The following is a 16,182-nucleotide window of genomic DNA, read 5'->3' as shown; positions in this document are numbered from 1 at the left end:
GTGAGAGAGGGGGGTGAGAGAGGGGGGTGAGAGAGGGGGGTGAGAGAGGGGGGTGAGAGAGGGGGGTGAGAGAGGGGGGTGAGAGAGGGGGGTGAGAGAGGGGGGTGAGAGAGGGGGGTGAGAGAGGGGGGTGAGAGAGGGGGGTGAGAGAGGGGGGTGAGAGAGGGGGGTGAGAGAGGGGGGTGAGAGAGGGGGGTGAGAGAGGGGGGTGAGAGAGGGGGGTGAGAGAGGGGGGTGAGAGAGGGGGGTGAGAGAGGGGGGTGAGAGAGGGGGGTGAGAGAGGGGGGTGAGAGAGGGGGGTGAGAGAGGGGGGTGAGAGAGGGGGGTGAGAGAGAGAGAGAGAGAGAGAGAGAGAGAGAGAGAGAGAGAGAGAGACTCAATACAGAACGTTATAGGATTCATTGTGACATGTCGTGAATGAGAGGATGTTCCGTTCCAGGCGCCATTTGAGTGTGCGAAAGGCTGAGGGGTAATTCTCCAGGGCAAAGCGCTCAGCAAAGCGCGTTTGGGTCGGTACATAACTCGCCATTTATGGTAACACTGGGGACAGCTGTTGGGGCCTGGTACCCGAAAACACGTTTGATCTTCGCCCGGACTTGGGAAGGTGCTGTATGGCACCCATTGGTCGAGACATCTCTCTCATAACACTCCTGCTTCAGTCATTTGATAAATTGGCAAACGCAGGTACAGAGCCATTTAAAGGCTATGAGTTGCTCCAGGGAAGGGTGCCACTTATGCTACTGTAGAGCTCGCCAATGTTCCGTAATTGCTTCAGCAACTTCCGACGACCACCAAGGAACTGCATTACGCCTTGGGCACCCTGAAGAGCGAGGGATCGCGTTTTCGGCTGCGGAAACAATTGTTGCAGTCACCTGCTCAACCATCACTTCGATGTTACCATGTTGGGGAGATTCAACGATGACAGCAGAGGTGAAAGTTTCCCAGTCCGCCTTGTTCAAAACCCATCTGGTCAGGCGTCCTTGTGCCTGACGCTGGGGCAGTGACAGGAAGATGGGGAAGTGGTCACTACCACACAGGTCATCATGTGCTCTCCAGTGGATAGATGGGAGAAGTTCTGGGCTGCAAATTGATAAATCAATGGCTGATTAACTACCTTGAGCCACACTGAAATGAGCGGCGGCCGCAGTATTTAAGAGGCAGAGGTCGAGCTGAGACAGTAAAGTGTCGACATCTCTGCCTTGGCCAGTAAGCACAATGCCACCCCCACAAAAGGGTTATGGGCATTAAAATCTCCCAAAAGTAGGAAAGGTTTAGGGAGTAGATCAATCAGTGCAGCTAATACATTCAGGGGTACTGCAACATCTGGAGGAAGATATACGCTGCAGACAGTTATTTCCTGTGTCATCCTTATTCTGAGAGCCACAGCTTCATGAGAGGTTTGAATGGGAACAGTGTTACTAGACTGAGTTCAGGACATAAACGCAAACTCCACCTGATGCTCTATTATTGTCGCTACATTTCTGTAATGTCCCTTATAGCAGCAGAGGGCAGTGGTCTGCATTGCTGGCAACCACATTTCCTGGAGGGCAATGTAGATAGCAGGTGTTAAGCTTAACAGTTGCCGTAGCTCAGCCAGATGGTGGAAAAAACACCACAATTCCACTGGAAGATGACATCATCGTGAGACTGGGAAGGCATGGAACATTCAATGAGGTAGTTTACACCTCAGGGTCACCTGATGCCACCAACTTATTGCCTGAGCAGTCTATATCCATTGTCTGAAGGTCTGGCGAGATCTAGGTCCTCAGTGGACACCAAAATCTCCACCCCATCCTCAGATGCAGAGCTTTTAGATAGCGGTGGTGTGGGTGCCACCGCAATTTCCTTGGTCTTACGGGTTTTCTTTTTGGATTTCTCTCGCTGCTGCTTGGGTTTCTCTTGCTTGGAGGAATTCACTAGCTCAGTGACCGGGACTGAGGATGAACGTGAAGCTCTATGACCAGCTCCTTTTGGGCTCTTCAGCCATTTGAAGGTGTCATTTTCCCAATAGCAGAAACCTGGGAAGGGAGTTACCCAAGGGACCCCTTCCTAGTGAGAGAAGACTTACGCTTCTCCAGCTTAGAAGCGGGGACAGACATCCTCGATGGTTAGGGACGGGGGGTGGTGCTCCCGAAGTAGGTGGTGCAGGAGCAACAGGGAGGGAAATGCTCCCCACCATCAAGGGGGCAGGTTTAGTCTTCCAGCTCTGAGAGGTGACTTGGGTTGGCGGAGCTGATGGTGCCAAAACTGTTGTAGCGGCGGCATAAGATGATGTCATACGTGCAGGATGCAGACTTCCAGCACTTAAAGCACCACATTGAGGGAGGGAGATATTGCTTCACATCATACCGGTAGACCATCACCTTGACCTTCTTGGACAATGTATAGCCCTCGAAGGCCAAGATGAAGGCACCAGTAGCAACCTGATTATTCCTCGGACCCCAGTTGACACGCCGGACGAAATGTACACCTCGCCGCTCTAAATTGGTGTGCAACTCATCGTCAGACTGCAAAAGAAGGTCCCTATGAAATATGATACCCTGGACCATATTTAAACTCTTATGGGGCATGATGCTGAAGATTAGATGGGTAGATCACATAACTAATGAGGAGGTATTAACTAGAATTGGGGAGAAGAAAAATTTGTGGCACAGCTTGACAGTGCGGAGGTTAAAAATTGTAGAGGGAGACCAAGAGATGAATACACTAAACAGATTCGGAAGGATGTAGATTGCAGTAGGTACTGGAAGATAAAGAAGCTTGCACAGGATAGAGTGGCATGGAGAGCTGCATCAAACCAGTCTCTGCACAGAAGACCACAGCAACAATGGGGCATGATGGTTATAGAAACATCCCCAGCTTGTCACAAGTGAGTAAAGCCTGAGACTGAGCAGAGGATGCTGTTTTGATCAAGACTGACCCAGACCTCATTTTGGACAAGCCTTCCACCTCCCCAAACTTGTCCTCTAAATGCTCAACAAAAAACTGAGGCTTCATTGTCATGAAAGATTCCCCATCAGGTCTCCAACATACAAGGTACCGGGGCGAATAAGATCCGCTGCCATCCTTAGCCTGACGTTCCACCCATGGTGTGGAGAGGGGGAGTAACAATTTAGGATCGTACTTCTGTGCACTGAATTGAGCTTGTAAACGCTTAGAGACTGCTGGTGTTTCACCAACAGCAAGAGATGATGGACTACACTTCATCGCGTATCATTCGTCCTGATGTCACCCACTCTGACCAGGGGCCCTCCCCATGGACGCCACCCAGCCGCAGCAAAGGCCACCTGGCAGGACGGCCATTCCTGGGAGTCCTGATGCCCCAGGGGGATGGACATCTACCCCTTGGCATATGTAGGGAGTTAATGGCGCAGGCATCAGCAGATCGATCCCTGTGTGGTGAGGGGGGCTACAACCAACATGGTACATGGCAGCCCCACCAAAATGGACTGGCTGCAGTGCTGTATATAAGGTGCAAAGAAGTCCATAGTCATCATCGACGCAGAATGCGACACGGCATAGTGTTTGGTGGAAAACTCACTCAGGAAGGTGGGACTGCAATGTGACGACGAGAAAAAGGGCTGAAGATCTCAACGCACGATTGACACAATGCACCACGTAAGGCGCCCTTCCCCAATTGGCTCGCTCTTTGGGAAACTTTTAAAGAATGAAGGTCAAACCCTACAGGGGACCATCACATAAGGCTGAAACATGTAAGACTCCTTTTAGTAGCCTCTTACGGCAGGCAGTAATACCTGGGCCCTATTCTAATCCTCGGACCCACGGGGTAGAGTCGAGTTTTAAAAAAGGTTTAGAGAAGAAGAAGAAGAAGAAGAAGAAGAAGAAGAAGAAAAAAAATAATATCTCTCTCTCACAGAGGTCGCCCAAGTGCCAAAGCATTTGGGTTCTCAGTATTATCAACTGATGTACTGAAGCAAATATACTTTCTAACATTGGCTTTTTAATGACATTCAAAAGCTCTTGAGAAGATGCATACCTAACACTTGTTATGCTGACATTTAAATTTTCACCACAGTACCCAAGAAAGTGTTCAATTTGAAAGGCAAGGCACCCGGTATCTGCTATTGGTGTGTAAACACCACTAAGTTGGGCTCTCGTGCCAGCCTCTCTCGTTATATTCACCAACGTCACTACACTCATAATTTGAAAAGCTATAAAAATGCTGTTAAAATATTGTCCCAATTATAATAAGTGCACATTATATTCAGGAAGTAGACCAGCTCTACTAATGGTTATAGAAACTCTCAAATGACAGAAGATGGGAGATTTTAATGTGGAAGTAAGACAAAAACCAAACAATACTTTTTATGTGGGAAATTTTGAATATGACAGCACATATAAGAGAGGCCATCCATTCCTATAATTTATGAAGAAGAAAAACACGTTTACCCTTAAAATCGTCATTCAAACTACGAGGGTTGACGGAGAAGTAATGCCTCCATCTTCGTAACTCTTCAACAGTTGGCAGCATTAGTATGCGGCTTGATCCGTATACTCTCCTCTACAGCTCCAGTTGGCGGGAAACCTTAGCATTGAACAGTTGTGTTGTTACAGTGTAAAGTATAGAACCTTACACAGACGGCCGGTCAATGTGATTTAAGCAACATGTAGTCATTGAATTTTTGACAGCGCAAGGTGTCACCCCAAAGCAGATTCATCAGAGAATGAAGGCAGTTTATGGTGATTGTGTTGATGCGAGTACTGTGCATGGTTGGGGGAGTAAGTTTAAAGATGTTTAAGTTTAAAGATGTTGCGTGACAAACAAAGAGTTTAACGTCCTGTGACAGCATCCACCGAGTTTCACAAGGAAAATGTTGACAGATTGCTTCAGGATGATTGTTGTATCACTCAGAGAGAAATTGCAAGCACAATCAGTATTTCACAAGAATGTGTGGGTCACATTATTGCTTTTTTTGGCTATTGGAAGATCTGTGCATGATTGGTACCTCAGATGCAGACTCCTGAAACGAAAGCGCACAGACTTGAAATTTGCCAGGAACTCCTCTCGCGTTACGAGAATGAAGGTGATGCCTTTCTCCTTTCAATTGTGACAGGAGATGAAACATGGGTAGACCATTACAACCCAGAGACAAAACGTCAGTCTATAGAATATCGACACAAAGACTCGACCCAGAAAAAGAAATTCAAGACACAGCCCGCAGTTGGAAAAATCATGGCCACAGTGTTCTGGGATGCAGATGGTGTTATCCATGTTTATTTCCTTGATAATGGAACAACAATAAATGCAGAGCGTTACATCGCAATGTTGCGAACTCTGAAACGATGGCTAACAGTTCCGAAAGGAAAAAGGAAATCTTTTCCTGCAGCATGACAATGCCAAACCACACACTTCAGGTGCCACCACAGCAGAACTTCAAAGACTGAATCTCACCACCGTATGGCATCCTCCATACAGTCCAGATTTAGCACAGTCTGACTTCCATCGGTTCCTGATAATGGAAGACGATCTACAGGGACATCATTATGCTTCTGATGAAGACGTTGAGAGAACTGTGAGACTGTGGTTGTGGAAACAGAGTGTCTACTTCTTCCGTGATAGCTTCATAAAACTTTTTCCATTGTTGGCAGAAATGTATCCGATTGGCTGGTGATTATGTGGAAAAGTGAATATTGGTAATTAAAGTTCACATTCTAAGGATTATTTCTGCACTTGTTAAAATATTCTCATCAAAGCCCAATTAACGACGGTGGAGGCATTACTTTTCATTCCACCCTCGTAGACAAATATAAAATTGGAAAAAAATCAGTGGTAATACAAATGGAAGTTGCTATAAAATAAAGGAATTGTATAGAAGGTGACATTCTTAAATTATTTTAGACTTCCAAAATATCATACATTAGAAAGTTGAAGAGTAACAAAACAGGTACAAAGCTAGAGAGAAAGAAGCTTATCAGACACAAAATCAGAAATGCAGATTATAGCATTATTAAGAATAGCAACGCATATCAGATTAAATTAAGTAACAAATTCAGTATATTGGAAAATAGTAACAGTATACAGCTGAATGGCCCATTTGTTACTGGAGCGTTTTTCTCAGTACAAAAACATATATTCTCAGCTGTTCGCACCAGGAGTTGCGTACACTGAGCAATGAACTAAGAAAGAGTTGATATTGTAATTGAAATACTAAGTGTGTAATATAAATGTTGTAAAAATCTGTTTGATGGGTTATGGAAAGATATCTCATGGCCATGACGAGAATCGCAACCTGGTTGGCTGCAGAGGTGGAGGTGACTGGTGGACAATATGAAAACAAGCCGTCGTCACTCCTAAGGTTGCATTTCACAGTGGCATCCACATGCTGTCACCAGAGGTTGCCCGATAACAGCCTGGTTACACTGGGTTTGATCTCCTCCATCAATTTTTGGCGGGGTCAAGGAAATTAGTCTAGGTTAGAATCTGTTCTATGTCTGAAGCAAGTTCCATTTTAACCTGTTAGTGTGGGGATATTACGATGCTTCTGTGCTTGGAGATGAGTGCTGCAATGCGGATTTTGAATGCATGTGAATGAGAACAAGCTTTACAAACATATGAAGTGAAAAACATTCTGCAACATAATCAAGACCTCACGGTGACCTTGAAAAACAAGAATAAAGACACAATTATGTTCAATTTATTTGAAGTTGTGCAGACATACGTCAAGTAATCTTCAATTCTTCAATGACTGTCACTCAGCACGTGTGTGAAAGACAAATGAAGTTCAGAATAAGATACTCTGAACACAAAGCACTGAAAAGTGGTAACCCATATTACATTTGCAAACAACATGATGTAACACAATCACCCTCCTACTGGTATTAAAATGCCAGTAAGTAATAATATTAATCTGTAGGAACCTAATGTCAGCCTTCCCCCCCATCCTCCAAAAAAAAACACTGATCTGAATTCTGCCGACTTTCGTCTGAAATTGGTTGGTTGGTTGGTTGGTTGAGGTTTAAGGGACCAAACAGCGAGGTCATCAGTCCCTTGTTTCAAATATACTCCATTCTGCTAACAGGACATCGCGGAAAAGTCAGAACAATAAAACGGAAAAAGGGAAAAATGTAAAAGGGCAGTCACGTTGTCATTGGTAAAAACAAATGAGGGAAGTCGGCAAGAGAACGAACCCAACACTATGCTGAAGCAGCATAGGCAAGACCACCTGTGACTTAAAAGGTACAACTGCTATAATGCAGAAAATACGTATGGGAATAGAAAGACTAACCGAGCCTTAAAAAAAAGGGTAAAAAAGAGTAAAAGGGGAAGAAAAGAGGATTCCGGTCAGGGAGGTGAATCGGGAATCTCTGAACACTGCCTACAGTGGGAGACACCCAAACACTCACCGCCCTGCCCCAACACCAGAGAGATTAAAAACCTTAAAACTGAGAATAAAAACCACTCTCCCGGAGGAAACCGAGAACCAGAGAGACCATCCGGGAATCGTCAACCAACATCAAAGGTAAAGTGTGGGGGAGTCTGTACTTAGCACGCAGAGCCAAAAGAAGGGGGCATTCAACCAAAATGTGGGCCACTGACTGGAAGGCTCCACAACCACATAGCGGGGGTGGCTCATCACGCAAAAGAAAACCATGGGTCAGCCTGGTATGGCCAATGCGGAGACGACACAATGTGGTCGAGTCCTTTCGGGAGAGGCGAAAGGAAGAACGCCATGGGCCTGGTGTCACCGTAATTGCACGAAGTTTATTAGACAGTGGAGTAGCCTCCCAAGAATTGGCCCATGACTGTGCGAAGTGGGATTTGATGTGAAGCCGTAAATCCGCTGCAGGAGGGGTTACAGAAAACGGGGGGTAAGTAACTGCTCCCCCAGCCAAACGATCAGCGAGCTCATTTCCTGGGATACCCACATGGCCAGGGACCCATAGGAAGTCAATGGAACAAGCAGCACGGTGAATATCAGCGAGATGGTCATGGATGGCAGAGACCAAGGGATGGCGCGAAAAACACCGGTCAATAGCAAGAAGGCCACTCATCGAGTCCGTACATAACAAAACGCGGTTGTGTGGGGAATGTTTAATAAAGGTAAGGGCCCGGGAAATTGCCATCAATTCCGCAGTAAACACCCCACATGTAGGTGGCAGCAGATGATTTTCCGTTCCAACAGAGGACGTGAAGGCATACCCAACATGATCAGCAGATTTAGAGCCATCAGTGTAAAAAACAACAGCATCCCGAAACTCCCATAAAATTTGGCGGAAAAAGGAACGGAACACCACCGGGGGGATGGAATCTTTCGGACCGCGGCGGAGATCCATCCGAATTCGAGGCCGAGGAACTAACCAAGGAGGGGTGGAGGGGAGGGAGCGAGGAAGACAGGACAAAGAAGGAAGCTGAAAATCACGGTAAAGAGACGCAAGGTGCAGCCCAACCGGTAAACCCGCCCGAGGGCGGGAGTCGGGTGGGCGACGTCCATGGTCTGGGAACAGGATAGAATAGGAAGGATGAGTGGGAGAAGAACGGATAGTGAGGGCATAAGACACCAGAAGCTGGGACCGCCGAACAGAAAGGGGTGGGATCCCAGCTTCAACCAGGAGACTATCAACAGGGCTAGTAGGGAAGGCACCGGTGGCCAAACGGATACCACGATGGTGGACTGGATCCAGCACGTGCAGTGTGGAAGGAGCAGCTGAACCATAAACTTGACAACCATAGTCCAAACGAGACAGAACTAGAGCACGATAAAGACGGAGGAGGAGGGAATGGTCCGCACCCCAAGAGGAGTGGGCAAGGAAGCGAAGGACATTGAGTTTACGGAAACATCCTACCTTCAGGAGTCTGATATGGGGCAACCAAGTGAGCTTGTTGTCGAAAAGAAGACCCAGGAAACGAAACTGTGAAACCACAGGCAATCGTTGTGCAGCGAGATAGAGCTCTGGATCAGGGTGGACCGTAGTACGGCGACAGAAGTGGGCCACCCGCGATTTTAAAGGAGAGAATTGAAACCCGTGTGAGAGGGTCCATGCAGAGGCACGCCGTATAGCCACCTGGAGCTGCCGTTCTGCAGATGCCATCGAGGAGGAACTAACCCAAATGCAGAAATCATCCACATACAGGGCAGGGGCGACCAAGGGACCGACAGAGGCCACAAGTCCATCGATAGCAATGAGGAAAAGAAGGACACTCAAGACAGAACCCTGTGGGATGCCCGTCTCCTGGGTCCGTGGAGAACTAAAAGCAGTACCAACTCGAACTCTGAATGACCGATGGATCAGGAACTGGCGGATAAAAGTCGGGAGTGGGCCCCGAAGACCCCACTGATGAAGGGTTAGTAAGATGTGATGGCGCCAGGCCGTGTCATAGGCCTTGCGAAGGTCAAAAAACACTGCAACCAAATGGCGGCGCTGGGAAAAAGCCTGCCGAACTGCGGATTCCAAGCGAAGTAAATGATCGATTGGAGATCGTCCCTCTCGAAAGCCACACTGGTAAGGGGACAATAGATCCCGAGATTCGAGGACCCAAGTGAGCCGACGGGCTACCATCCGTTCAAGTAACTTACAAACAACATTGGTCAAACTAATTGGCCGATAGCTGTCAACAGACAGGGGGTTCTTACCAGGCTTAAGGACAGGAACCACAATGCTATCCCTCCACTGAGAAGGGAAGTCACCCTGGAGCCAGATACGGTTAAACACCCGAAGAAGATGTTGCCGTTGTGGAGCACTGAGATGTTGAAGCAGTTGGTTATGAATGGAATCTGGGCCAGGGGCCGTATCATGAGAAGAAGATAGAGCAGAAAGAAATTCCCATTCAGTAAAAGGTTCGTTATAAGATTCTGACTCACAAGTGGTGAAACATAAGGTGAGAGCTTCAGCCTGCTGTTTTTGATGAAGGAAAGCAGCTGGATAGGAGGCTGACGCTGATGCCACTGCAAAATGGGTCGCAAGATGTTCTGCGATAACTAATGGGTCCGTACAAATGCCATCTGGGAGGTGAAGGCCTGGTAGGGTGGACTGCCGATGGCAACCTTGGAGAGAGCGAAGTGTAGCCCATACCCGTGACAGAGGGACAGTGGAACCAAGGGAAGAAACGAATCGTTCCCAACATATCCGCTTGCTCTGTTTGATTAAATAACGGGCTTTAGTGCGAAGGCGTTTAAAGGTAGTAAGGCTGGCTACGGATGGGTGCCTCTTAAAGTGTTGCAAAGCTCGACGGCGATCACGGATGGCAATGGCAATGGCCGTACTCCACCACGGGACTTGCCGGCGACGAAATGGTCCAGATGAGCGCGGGACAGCAAGGTTAGCAGCGCGAACAATCGCGTCAGACACGTCACGTAGGACGTCATCAATACAACCCGACAAAGAGGGAGAAAACGCGACCTGTGCAGTGTATAGAGGCCAATCGGCGCGGTGGAAAGACCAACGAGGTAACCTGTCCATCGGGGAGCGGGAAGGGAGCGTGATAATCAACGGGAAATGGTCACTATCACAAAGGTCGTCGTGTGGCGACCAGTGTAATGAAGGGAGGAGAGAGGGAGAAGAAAGAGAAAGATCAAAGGCAGAAAAGGTACCATGACCGGCACTGAAATGAGTAGGGGAGCCATCATTAAGAAGGCACAGGTCGTGGTCTGCAATAAATTGGTCTATAAGAAGACCTCGACTAGATGGAAAGGCACTGCCCCACAAAGGATGATGAGCATTAAAATCCCCAAGGAGGAGGAAGGGAGGAGGAAGTTGCTGAAGAAGGGTGGTTAAGGCAGCAGGTGTAAGAGTCCTGTCAGGAGGGAGATAAAGATTGCAAACCGTGACTGCAGAATCTAAGTGGACCCTAACAGCAACCGCTTCCAATGTAGTTTGGAGAGGAATCCACGTGCTAGCAATGTCTGTACGGACCAACGTACAAACGTCACCAGAAGCCCGCAAGGGTACGACCCGATTTCGACAGAAAACACGGAACCCATGGAGGGTCGGTGAGTGAGCATCAGTAAAATGAGATTCCTGGAGAACCACACAAGCTGCAGAGTAGGACGAAAGAAGGGATTTCAATTCCGGAAGGTGACGATAGTAGCCATTACAATTCCATTGGAGAACCACAGAACGATGGTTTAAATGAGGGCTGAACACGCTAAATCCAGTCATACCGCCGGGTCCCCACCCGTCACCGACAAGGAGGGGGCGACATCCATGAATGACAGGTCAGAATCCGGTTGTGAAGTCGGGGAAGGGACCTCCGGTGACACCAGAGGCTCTTTGTCCCGGGACTTATGTTTCTTCTTCTTTTCAGGCTGAGATCGAGGAGGGCTGTGTGGCATAAAGGAGCCAGCTGCAGCAAGATCAGGAACAGAAAGAGACCGGGCGACCTGGGGGCCGACAGACCGCGGCTCTTGCGGTCGCCGCGCGGCAGCAGACCTTTGACCTGGAAGGTGCCAGGAAGGGGCATCCCGGGAGAGGCGCCCTTGACCGGCAGACGCCGAAGGAGTGGGACACTTCTCCGGCTGGGGAGGGGGAGCAGCGCCCAGAGAAGAAGGTGTGGGAGCTGCAGGGGAGGGGGGGAGGAGTGGGGTCCGGGATGGGGGTAAGGAAGGGGGAGGAAGGGGTGAAGATGTAACCAAGGCATGGCATGGACACAGGGTGCAGTCGTGCATATTTCTTACGGGCCTCTGTGTAGCTTAAACGATCGAGGGACTTATACTCCTGTATCTTTTTTTCTTTCTTATAGACTGGGCAATCTGGTGAACGTGGAGAATGACTACCATGACAATTTACACATACAGGAGGGGGAACACAGGGACTCCCCTCATGGAGTGGACGTCCACAGTCACCACAGAGAGGGTCCTGGGAACAGCGAGAAGACATGTGGCCAAAACGCAAGCACTTAAAACACCGCATAGGAGGTGGGATGTACGGCTTCACATCACAGCGATAGACCATAATCTTAACTTTCTCAGGAAGGGTATCCCTTCAAAGGCCAGGATAAAGGCACCAGTATCAATACGATTATCTTTAGGACCCTTCTGAACACGCCGAACGAAGTGAACACCCCGCCGTCCGAGATTGTCCCGAAGTTCCTCATCAGTTTGAAGGATGAGGTCCCTGTGAAAAATCACACCTTGTACCATATTTAGAGACTGGTGAGGGGTAATGGACACAGGAATTGTGCCAAGATGGGTACAGGCACGAAGGGCCAAAGATTGGGCAGCTGAAGCAGTTTTTATCAGCAACGAACCCGACCGCATCTTGCTCAGGGAGTCCACTTCGCCGAACTTGTCTTCAATGTGTTCCACAAAGAATGAAGGTTTGACACTGGTGAAAGTATCTCCATCAGTCCTGGTGCAAACTAGATAACGGGGGAAAGGTTTTGCCCCTAGACGACGGGCCTGACCCTCTTCCCAGGGGGTAGCCATGGAAGGGAAGGCCGAAGGGGCAAGAGAAGCAGCACTTGAGGAATCAGTACCACGCAGAGAGACGGCCGCAGAAGAACGGCCAGAGTTTTGGACCCGTATGCGTTTCATCTGCATAGCGTCCGCCCTGATACCACCCACTCCGATCAGGGGCTCTCCTCACGGGCGCCACCCAGCCACAGCAAGGGCCGTCTGGCACGGCGGCCATTGCCGGGAGTTCCGATGCTCCAGGATGACGAGCAACCACTCCAAGGCATGCATGAGGTGGTCACAGCTCAGGTATCAGAAGTGTGATCCCTGTGTGTTCAGGGGGCTCAACCAAAAGGGTACATAGCGACCCCACCACACGGGCTGGCTACCGTGCTGGCTATGCACCCTAGCATCAAACAACGACGTGAAAGAAAAGGTGGAATGTACTAGGAGGGCGCACGTCGGAGACACTAGGTAAGGTGCTCTTCCCCAAATGGCTCACACTACGGAGGAGAAATTTTGGAATGGAGGTCAAACCCCAGAGGGGGACCAAGGAATGCCAAAAGGAGGAGACGAGTACGCAACAAAGCCGGAGTGTAAAACCAACACAACCAGGAGGATAGCGGGGGCCAACATAAGCAAGGACACCAATAGTGGGAGAGGAGAGGGCGAGGGGAAAGGAGCATGGAGGGGAAAGGAGGGGAAGGAAAAGGAAATGCAGCCTGGGAGAGAAAGAAGGCTGCAATGGCTCGGGGCCCCGTGCTCGCCACGCACGTATCCACAAAAGAGTTGTGGACCCCCTGGGGGGTCGTCTGAAATTAGTATGATCAAGCTACGAGATCAGTTTTGTGACATACTGATTTTGAAAGAACAGTCGCCTTCAGAGGATGTCAGCCATCATCGGAATCTACTGATATCGGTGCCACTGTGTCCACAGTTGGACCATATACATGGAGGAGATGGGAAGCCAGATAGATAGATAGATAGATAGATAGATAGATAGAGAGAGAGAGAGAGAGAGAGAGAGAGAGAGAGAGACTCTTCAATACCAATTTTCAGTAATGTACATCAAAAATTAAAACGCTTCATCTATCCCGAATTACAGTGACCATATAGCAGAGAAGATGAATCACAGATAAGCACAACAAAAAGCCTGTCTCAAATGAAGCTTTCAGCCAGTAAGGCCTTTGTAAAAAAAAAAAAAAAAAAAAAAAAGCCAGACAGCCAGCCTCAGGCAACTGAGGTGATGGGTGTGGCGACTGGGTGAGGGTAAGGAGAAGGCTGGGGCAGGGAAGGGGAGGGATAGTAGGGGAGGGGTGGCCGACAATGACACACTTGTGGGGAGCACGCAGCGATAACATGGAGAGAGGGTGGGGCAGCTATGTGCAGACGGTAGGTTAGACAGAGGGCACAGGAGAGGTGGGAGGAAGTAGTAGGAAAGGAGAGAAGCAAAAGTACTGGAATGGGAACAGGGAAGCGGCTGGATGGGAGAGGATAATGACTAACAAAGGTTGAGGCCAGGAGGGTTATGGGAATGTAAGATAAATTGTAGGGAAAGTTCCCATCTGAGCAATTCAGAAAAGCTGTTGTTGGTGGGAAGGACTCGTATGGCACTGGCTGCGGAGTAGTCATTGAAGTGAAGGATGTCATGTCTGGCAGTGGCTCAGCAACAGAGTGGTCCACATGTTTCTTTGTCACAGTTTGTCGGTGGCCATTCATGCGGACAGACAGCTTGCTGGTTGTAATGCGCACATAAAATCGTGGTTGCAGCTTCACTTTTAGATCACATGACTGCCTTTGATGGCATAGGTGATGTTTGTGACTGGACTGGAGCAGGTGGTGGTGGTGTGTATGGGAGAGGTCTTGCATCTAGGTCTATTACAGGGGTAGGAGCCATGAGGTACACAGTTGGGAGCAGGCATTGTGTAAGGATGGACGAGTATATTGTGTAGGTTGGATGGATGAGTAAATTGTGTAGGTTCGGTGGATGGCGGAATACCACTGTGGGAGGGGTGGGAACGATAGTGGGCAGGACATTTCTCATTTCAAGGCACAATGACAGGTAGTCGAAACCCTGGTGGAGAATGTAATTCAGTTGCTTCAGTCCTGGGTGGTACTGAGTTACAAAGGGAATGCTCCTCTGTGGCCGGACAGTGGGACTGGGAGGTGGTGGGAGACTGGAAAGATAAGGCATGGGAGATTTGTTTTTGTTGGGAGGATAATTACAGTCTGTAAAGGCTTCAGTGAGAGCCTTGGTATATTTTGAGAGGGACCGCTCATCACTGCAGATGCGGCGACCACGGGTGGCTAGACTGTATGTAAGGGACTTCTAGGTATAGAATGGATGGCAGCTGTCAAGGTGGAGGTATTGCTGGTGGTTAGTAGGTTTGATATGGACGGAGGTACTGATGAAGCCAACTTTGAGGTGGAGGTCAACATCTGGGAAGGTGGCTTGAGTAGTACCAGGTGAAGCAAACGGGGGACAAATTGTTGAGGTTCTGGAGGCATGTGGACAATGTGTCCTCACCCCCGATCCAGATCGCAAAGATGGTTTTTTGTTTTTTTTTGTTTTAGGTTTTTAGGGCGGAAAACTGCTATGGTCATTAACGCCCGGTCCGTGACTTAGGAAACAGTAAAAAACCGAAATTGAAAACCAGCAGCAATGGGAACGAAAGTCATAAAATTGGAGGAACTAAAAGCAGAAGGAAGGCTTAAAAATCCACTACAGAAAGGGGTTGGTTGTCCCCCCCCCCCCCCCCAAAAAAAAAAGGCATCAAATGACTGATGTCATTTCACTGGCACTAATAAACTTGAGAACGCGGTCGGCTGAGCGCGTGTCATCTGCTAAAATCGGCGATATATCAGGCGATAGCTGTAGACGGGAGCGTAACGGATTTAAATAGGGGCACTCAATTAAAAGGTGTCTTACCGTCCACAGCTGAGAGCAGTGGGGTCAGAGTGGGGGAGGATCGCCGCTTAAAAGATGTCGATGGCTAAAAAGACAGTGCCCTATCCGGAGTCTAGTTAAAATTACCTCCTCCCGACGACGCGTTCTGGAGGAAGAGGTCCAAGCACAAGGAAGAGCTTTCACGTCCCGCAATTTATTATGGGGAAGTGTCGACCAATGCACGTGCCATAAATGAACAACACGATGACATAAAACGCTCCGTAGATCGGCGAAGGGAATCGATTGAATAGCTGGCCGAAGAAGAGAGACTGCAGCCTTGGCTGCAATATCGGCCGCCTCATTTCCACAGATATCAACATGTCGCGGGAGCCAGAGGAACGCCACCGAGACGCCCCCCAGGTGGAGCAAGCGCAGACAGTCCTGAATCCGGTGGACCAGAGGGTGCACAGGATAAAGAGCTTGGAGACTGAGGAGAGAGCTGAGAGAATCTGAGCAGATAACGTACTGTATCCGCTGATGGCGGCGGATGTAGTGGACAGCCTGGAGAACAGCGTAAAGCTCCGCAGTATAAACCGAACACTGGTCGGGAAGCCGAAAGTGATTTGGGGTGTCGCCAACAATATAGGCACTCCCTACACCTAACGATGTTTTCGAGCCATCAGTGTAAATAAATGTGGCGTCCGTCATTTGTGCACATAGAGCAGCAAATGCCCGACGATAAACAAGTGAAGGGGTACCATCCTTGGGAAATCGACGAAGGTCACGGAGCAGGCTGATCCGGGGATGGAGCCAAGGCGGTGCTGTACCCCAAGTTGTCAAGAAGGTTCTAGGAAAGCGGAAGGAAAGAGAATGGAGCAGTTGACTGAAGTGGACTCCCGGTGGTAGTAGGGAGGAGGGGCGGCCTGCATACCCTACATCAAAGGA

General features: G+C 48.9%; 1 protein-coding gene across 1 annotated transcript in view; it reads right to left on the bottom strand.

Moving 5' to 3' along the window:
• Positions 1-16,182, bottom strand: part of LOC126248155 (DNA polymerase epsilon subunit 4) — a 70,116-nt gene that overhangs the window by 32,061 nt on the left and 21,873 nt on the right. The window lies entirely within an intron of this gene.

The sequence above is a fragment of the Schistocerca nitens genome, chromosome 3 (assembly GCF_023898315.1).
Source record: "Schistocerca nitens isolate TAMUIC-IGC-003100 chromosome 3, iqSchNite1.1, whole genome shotgun sequence".
NCBI lineage: Eukaryota > Metazoa > Arthropoda > Insecta > Orthoptera > Acrididae > Schistocerca > Schistocerca nitens.
Note: the sequence above shows the minus strand (reverse complement) of the source record. Positions and strands in the feature narration are given on the sequence as shown.